This window comes from Corythoichthys intestinalis, chromosome 8, assembly GCF_030265065.1.
Source record: "Corythoichthys intestinalis isolate RoL2023-P3 chromosome 8, ASM3026506v1, whole genome shotgun sequence".
NCBI classification, from domain to species: Eukaryota; Metazoa; Chordata; class Actinopteri; order Syngnathiformes; family Syngnathidae; genus Corythoichthys; species Corythoichthys intestinalis.
This window is the reverse complement of record NC_080402.1, coordinates 9,307,311-9,315,728: the sequence shown is the minus strand read 5'-3', so window position 1 is coordinate 9,315,728 and position 8,418 is coordinate 9,307,311.

Sequence of the window (8,418 nt, the reverse complement as noted above, 5' to 3'; positions counted from 1 at the left end):
TTTTAATTCAGTTTGCTTATTAACTCATGACAAGGTTTCTTTAGTAGGATTTCATACGAAGCAAGGTATAAACCTCATGCAGAGTCCACTGAATACCCTGAAAAGACACTTTTTATTGACAATGGAAAAGCAACTTCTATGGTCAACAGACAAGTAAAGTTAACAGTCTACCATCTGGAAGGTTGACTTGAATATTTATGGTGTCCAACACGTTGTCTCAACAGACGACAATATCAGGACTGCTTTCCCGACCTTTGGCTCCCAAGTTCTTGACCTGGGCTTTGTTCTGCTGTCAGGTGCCAGCTTGTGTTCTATGGGCATGGAGATTCCTTCAAGATAGTCTCACCCAAAGGGGGGGGGTTAGCTATTGTTTGTGCAGGACAAAGGAAGGAAGACCACCAAGTTGTCACTAAAGCCGAATTAAGACTGCTAGTTCAGTTTTAAAGCATAGTACAAAACAGTCTTGGTTTAAGATCATATTTTGAAAGCTTTGGTAAAGTATCGAACTCAACTCCTAAAAGACTTAGGCTAGGTTCACACCGCAGGTCTTGATGCACAATTCAGATTTTTTTGTCTCATCTGTTTTTTTCCTGTTCAAGTGTTACACATACGCACGAACTTGCAGTCCAACACGAGCTGAGCAAACTAACCCGCATGCGCAGAAGCATCAAAACAAATGACTACACATTGAAGGAATCTGACCTTTTAGCCAGATTGCCGGAATCACACCAGCCGAACCGCCAGAACTGAGCTAGCGCAATTCCAACAACCCCGAACACCGACAACTTGGCCAAAAGGCCAAACCCCGCGGGTTCACCTTAGTCTTAACCCCTTGTACTGACTCTGTTTTAAAAGCTGGAAAAGGGAATAGTCTAGCTGGAAAAGTCGATAGCAGACATACAGCACACAGAGAACTATAACTGTAACAAAAGCTTTTCACACACTGTTGCTGGTATTATGGCCCACTCCTCCATGCAGATCTCTTCAAGAGCAGTGATGTTTTGGGGCTGTCGTTGGGCAACACAGACTTTCAACTCTCTCCACAGATTTTCTATGGGGTTTAGATCTGGAGACTGGCTAGACCACTCCAGGACCTTGAAATATTTCTTACGTAGCCACTCCTTTGTTGTCCTGGGTGTGTGTTTGGGATCATTGTCTTGCTGAAAGACCCAGCCGTCTCATCTTCTATGCCCTTTCTGATGGAAGGAGATTTTCACTCAAAATCTCTCGATACATGACCCCGTTCATTCTTTCCTTTTTACACATCAGTCATCGTGGTCCCTTTGCAGAAAGACAGCCCAAAAGCATGATGTTTCCACCCCCATGCTTCACAGTGGGTATGGTGTTCTTCGGATACAATTCAGTATTCTTTCTCCTCCAAACACGAGAACCTGTGTTTCTACCAAAAAGTTCTATTTTGGTTTCATCTGACCATAACACATTCTCCCAGTCCTCTTCTGGATCATCCAAATGCTCTCTAGCGAACCGCAGACGTGCCTGGACGTGTACTTTCTTCAGCAGGGGGACACGTCTGGCCGTGCAGGATTTGAATCCCTGGTGGCGCGTTGTGTTACTGATAGTAGCCTTTGTTACTGTGGTCCCAGCTCTATGTAGGTCATTCACTAGGTCCCCCCGTGTGGTTCTGGGATTTTTACTCACCGTTCTTGTTATCATTTTGACGCCACGGGGTGAGATCTTGCATGGAGCCCCAGATCAAGGGAGATTATCAGTAGTCCTGTATGTCTTCCATTTTCTAATAATTGCTCCCACAGTTGATTTCTTTACACCAAGCGTTTTACCTATTGCAGATTCAGTCTTCCCAGCCTGGTGCAGGTCTACAATTTTGTCTCTGGTGTCCTTCGACAGCTCTTTGGTCTTGGCCATAGTGGAGTTTGTAGTGTGGCTGACTGAGGTTGTGGACAGGTGTCTTTTATACCGATAATGAGTTAAAACAGGTGCCATCAATACAGGTAACCAGTGGAGCTTTTTAGGCCTCGTTAGAAGAAGTTAGACCTCTTTGACAGCCAAAAATCTTGCTTGTTTGTAGGTGACAAAATACTTATTTTCCACTGTAATTTGGAAATAAATTCTTCAAAAATCAAACAATGTGATTTTCCGTTTTTTTTCCACATTCTGTCTCTCATAGTTGAGGTTTACACATGTTGAAAATTACAGGCCTCTTTAATCTTTTCAAATAGGAGAACTTGCACAATTGGTGGTTGACTAAATACTTATTTGGCCCACTGTAAGATTTTTTTTCGTGCTGTCCCAGGCACTTTATTTGCTTGAGAATAATGTACTGTTCTTGCTGAGTGTGTATAATCATAAAAAGAAATGCTGCGTTCATTAGTTAGGTAGCACTTGACCGAATTAATCCTTTAGGTGTCAGGTCATCGTTGTAAATTTGAAGCTGTTGAAGCAGTTTATTAAAAATTGCCTTTTTATCTACCTGTTTAAAAAAAAAAAAAAAAAAGTATACCGGCCTAAAATATCAATTTATAAAATCGGTTTTGAATTTCGGCAATTGGTTAAAAAGGTTTTTTTAGATACCCGCATCGGCTTTTGAAGATCCCATATCGGTTGACCTGTAGTTCTAATGCCTTGTTTGTATTAAGAGAAATAGCTTGGCAACCAAGCCTATAATCTCTATTGCTGTAAACTCAAGACAACTCTTGGTCAAGCCTTGAATGAATAAGTCATCATGTGTCATAAAGAAAGAACACACAGTTACCGCCGAACATAATGACTTTCAATTTGATTGTTTCAAATTCATGGCCTATAAGTGTTTCTTTTCCAAATGAAATTAAGACTTACCACCGAGAACATGTCGTTCCTTCCATTCATTTTTTTCTTTGGCTTTCAGTATTATTAGAGATACTAGTGATGCGGGCTTTGTTGAACAATTTGGCGTTTCAGCTTGTAGCCATAACAGCTGCATCATCTCTACAACAGAGAAGAGTTGTTGGACATGGTGTGATTTGTCTGATACATATCGCTGGCCTTCGGGTGAGGTTAACATCTGCGTGTCTTTGAGAAACCGAGGTCACTTGGCCGTCACGCATTGCTAGCCTGAGAGAAACCGAGCTTAAATGGATTGGTTATCAAAATCAACTGCGCTTTTAACAACAAGGGAAGCTTTCTGTTTCCCTCTGATCTTGAAACGTGACATGAGAATGTCACAGTCGCATCACCAAGGGGCAAACTCATGATAGCTTACTGAAAACAAACAAATCTGTTGGTGATATTTATTCTGAAATGATGGAAAACTACGAAAAAAAAAAACTATTTGTTGGCGTTATCAGGATGATTTTGATTTGATTTAATTAATTGTGTCTTGCCTTTATCTTGTGCAAAGATTTTGTTACTCAAGGCTCATTTCGTGGACCACAATGTTAAAAATACCCAGCATTAAATCATGGCTTTTAGCTAGCTGCAAGGGTGTAGGTTTGCATAGGGACGGTAGGGACATAACACTACCAACTTTTCAGGATGCTCAAATTGTCCCCACCAACTTTTAAACAACCTTATTTGCATTTTAGAATGAATTCATTTTAAATAGGTATTTAGATTGCCTTCCCATACAGTGGGGCAAATAAGTATTTAGTCAACCACCAATTGTGCAAGTTCTCCTACTTGAAAAGATTAGAGAGGCCTGTAATTGTCATCATGGGTAAACTTCAACCATGAGAGACAGAATGTGGAAAAAAAACACAAAATCACATTGTTTGATTTTTAAAAAAATTATTTCCAAATTAAAGTGGAAAATAAGTATTTGTTCACCTACAAACAAGCAAGATTTCTGGCTGTCAAAGAGGTCTAACTTCTTCTGACAAGGTCTAACGAGGCTCCACTCGTTACCTGTATTAATGGCACCTGTTTTAACTCATTATCGGTATAAAAGACACCTGTCCACAACTCAGTCAGTCACACTCCAAACTCCATTATGGCCAAGACCAAAGAGCTGTCGAAGGACACCAGAGACAAAATTGTAGACCTGCACCAGGCTGGGAAGACTGAATCTGCATTATGTAAAACGCTTGTCTCACCCCGCGGCATCAAAATGATAACAAGAACGGTGAGCAAAAATCCCAGAACCACACGGGGGGACCTAGTGAATGACTTACAGAGAGCTGGGACCACAGTAACAAAGGCTACTATCAGTAACACAATGCGCCGCCAGGGACTCTAATCCTGCACTGCCAGACGTGCCCCCCTGCTGAAGCCAGTACACGTCCAGGCCCGTCTGCGGTTCGCTAGAGAGCGTTTGGACGATCAAGAAGAGGACTGGGAGAATGTGTTATGGTCAGATGAAACCAAAATAAAACTTTTTGGTAGAAACACAGGATCTCGTGTTTGGAGGAGAAAGAATACTGAATTGCATCCGAAGAACACCATACCCACTGTGAAGCATGGGGGTGGAAACATCATGCTTTGGGGCTGTTTTTCTGCAAAAGGACCAGGACGACTGATCTGTGTAAAGGAAAGAATGAATGGGGCCATGTATCAAGAGATTTTGAGGGAAAATCTCCTTCCATCTGCAAGGGCATTGAAGATGAGACGTGGCTGGGTCTTTCAGCATGACAATGATCCCAAACACACAGCCAGGGCAACAAAGGAGTGGCTTCGTAAGAAGCATTTCAAGGTCCTGGAGTGGCCTAGCCAGTCTCCAGATCTCAACCCCATAGAAAATCTGTGGAGGGAGTTGAAATTCCGTGTTGCCCAACGACAGCCCCAGTCGTGTGTGTGAAAAGCTTGTGAAGTGTTACAGAAAACGTTTGGCCTCCGTTATTGCCAACAAAGGGTACATAACAAAGTATTGAGATTAACTTCTGGTATTGACCAAATACTTATTTTCCACCATGATTTGCAAATAAATTCTTTTAAAAAATCAAACAATGTGATTTTCTGTTTTTTTCCCCCACATTCTGTCTCTCATGGATGATGTTTACCCATGTTGACAATTACAGGCCTCTCTAATATTTTCAATTGGGAGAACTTGCACAATTAGTGGTTGACTAAATACTTATTTGCCCCACTGCATGTTGTAAGGATACAATTGACCCTACTATTATTAAGTGAATTATTTTCATTATGTTCAGACTTATATTTACCCCTTTTTCACTTGCTGAATGTGCTAGTCCATCCCCCCCCCCCAAACTCACGTTTGATTGGCTGATGACTTGACCCCCCTCCAAACACGCACACACTGACCTGACGAAAATACAACATGTCGCCAACATGCAGCCTCATCCGCCCCCTTCAAAGAGGAGGGATATTAGAAGGTTTTTTTCAGCCAGCAGCAGCAGCAGCAGCCACTTTAAGTAATGTAAAAAGCCGGCAATGTTGTGGAGGTGGAGAACACACCACTAATTTTGCTACTGAAATTTTGCTACAACCTGCATCAGAGTTTGCATAACATTTAACTGTGTGAATTTGCTATCCTGCAAAACTTGAGATGGAAGCTGCTTAGGGAGAATTGTCCTTCACTTTTGTTTGTATTTTCTGCTGTGAACGTAAATTAAACTATGAGAAATGTCGTTAACTGAGGTGTAACCATTTCTACCCAATTTTTGTTTTTGTTTTGTTCATGTGGTCTTAAAGCAGCACTTGGTAACTTTTCAGTTTTGGTCGATTTTAGCGACGCTGGTGGACAAAAGTGGTAGTTTTTTTTAAAAGACTGTTTCCCATGTGGACCAGCGCATGAGCGCATAGTGTCTTCCTATGTGGGGCGTAACCAAGGGTGAAAGTGGCTAAACTTTTTTGCCGGAACTCCCTGACATAGTTTGGCATGGAGCCCTTTTTTTTTTTTTTTTTTTTTAGTTGAAGGGGTGCTTAAACCTCCTAGAACCACCGAAATGCAAAAACTGCTTTTGGCACAGTTATAAATATAACACCCAACTAGAAATTGCAATTTCTAGACAAACTACAATGGGATCTATCGGGTCACTTCCCGTTGATTTGGGGACATTTGGGGGACATGTCCTGTTGATATCTATTTGGGGGACACGTCCCGTTGATGTCAGGTAACTAACTTCCAGTTAATCCGGGGACATTTTGGGGTCACTTCCTGTTGATTTGGGGAAATTTTGAGGACACGTCCTGGTGATATCAGGTCACAGAATGTCAAGGAGCTGTAATGGTAAATGGTCAAAAATCACAAGAACCTGTTTTCTTGCCACTGAAAATGAATTAAATTTGGACGTACATGGCTGTCAATGGCATCCCATTAGAAATGAATGGGAGAGTTTTTGGTGAAATTTGGGGGAACTATACATTTTTGCCAAATTCTGTTTACAACATTTATGCCCCTTACCGTCCCAGAATTTTTTATGTGTAAATTATGTAAAATGGTCAAAAATTGTAGGACAAGTAGCGTTTTAAAAATTTTTTGTTCTTTAAAAAACAAAAATCACATTCACGGGCGAACGGCAAATTTTTGTGGTTTGTTCGAAAAATTCCCTGGGTTGTGCGAAAATTCCAGTCATTTTGGTGATGGTCGCTCAAACGGTTTTGGCTGTGCGGTGTGCCAAAAACGCCATTCAAAAAAAAAAAAAAAAAAAAAAATTACAATATGGGCTTTTGCCTTGCAAAGGCACATCTAATAAAACACAGCAGATTTCACACACACAGTGGTTAGCATGTTCCCCTCACAGTTCTGAGATCAATGGTTCAATCCTGGACTCATATTTCGTGAACAAAGCACCGTTCCGCCCTGTTGCGGCCCCAAAACTCTTACCGGAACTGCGTTCCTGACCGTTCTGGCCCACTTTCACCCCTGGGCGTAACAGAAAAGAATTGAGAAGGACTGATTTATTTAGCAATGATCAGTTAGCCTATCAATTAATTAGGTTCATATTCGTGAGAAATGTAGCCCTGACCCTCGTTTACCCAATTTGTTTGGTCTTATTAATGTCCTGTCCCCAGCAAAAAGTGTACATGCATGTTATTTGAGCCCAAACCTACACCCTTGGCTAGCTGGCATTCATTTTAAAAGTTGCCCAAAAAATACATCTTCATGTTGTCGACAATATAAATACCAACAGACAGTGTTGTCTTAGGGTAGTTGATGTTTGATTAAAGTCGTTCAAGATCTAGGTCAGTCCTGTTGCGTCTCTATATTATGTGCGTCAGACAACAGACGTGAAATATGCTTGATCCCTACATGCCATTCCAAGTGAGTGTGTGTATACTAAGGTAGCTAGGGGTGAAGGTTGAGCACAGATCTGACGCCTGCAAAGCCTTACCTCCTACTGATCTGACTTGACCTTAGAGCTTTCGTCTCTATAGCCAGAGAGATTAAAGGCCAAGAAATGAATTGAGGATAAGACTTAGAGATTTACGTCTTATCGTATATGAGTCAAATGTTGGGATCTTTAGACGTTTGCCGTGTTGTGACTTGAAATAAATATCAGAATCCAATGTGTCCGGTCACGTGTAGTTTGCTTGGGAAGTTGGCATGGAGATGTCTTGGAATCAGACACGGCGCTCCCCATACGGCGCGTAGTGCACCAACTCTGCCTGAAGGGGCACAATTTTTTTTTTTTTTTTTTTTAATGAAGTTTGTAAAAAATCCTAAAAAATAGTAATTGTAATAATAACAACAATATATAGTATTTAAAATAAAACTTTGTAAAGCCTGATAAATGCAAGTAATACAAATATAAGTAACATCAGCTCATTATTTACACAAAAAAAGAATCTCCTGTGCAGCCCTCTCGTCAGTCTACCTTTGGTGCCCCCCCAATTCCTTAGTGGTTTGCTCCATTATGCTTCAGTCACAAATTTGGCAGAAGTCTATTCTTGAAAGGAAATGTCATCGAAAAGACAACAAGAGTCGGGGGCGGAAAAAAGGAAGAGGAAAAGGAAGAGGAAGAGCCCGCACATCACTTGCAGGTAAGAATGTTTTTTTTTTTTTTTTTTTTTAAAGAATTGTTTATTTATTATCAGCTACGTTTACATGACTACAATAATCTGATAAGTGGGAATAACCAGGTAATGACAATAATGAGATTTGACGCATTTACGTGCGCTTCAGTGATGTGATAGTCAGGAATAAACGGGTTTACATGTTAAGTCAATAGTTAAATTTCTTTCCAAGTACGACGTAAAACTCTTGGTCTCAGCATAGGCCTTCCTCCATGTTTACCAAAAACCCATGCTTGTTTGAAGTTGTCCCGCTGAACCTCTTCAAATGCGAGTGTGCCGATTGCGTTACACAAGCTCGCTAACTGCAAAGTAGGCCCATAGGCTGAAAGCGAATCAGTTTGGCGTCCCTATAAGGCCTCTCTAGCGACATCCGTTTTTCCATTTGTACACATACTCAGAGATGTAAAATAGCGGTGTTTATCAGATAAAGGATAGCGGATCATGCTCTTTACATGACCACTTGAATAATCTGTTAACTCCAGAAATCGGGTT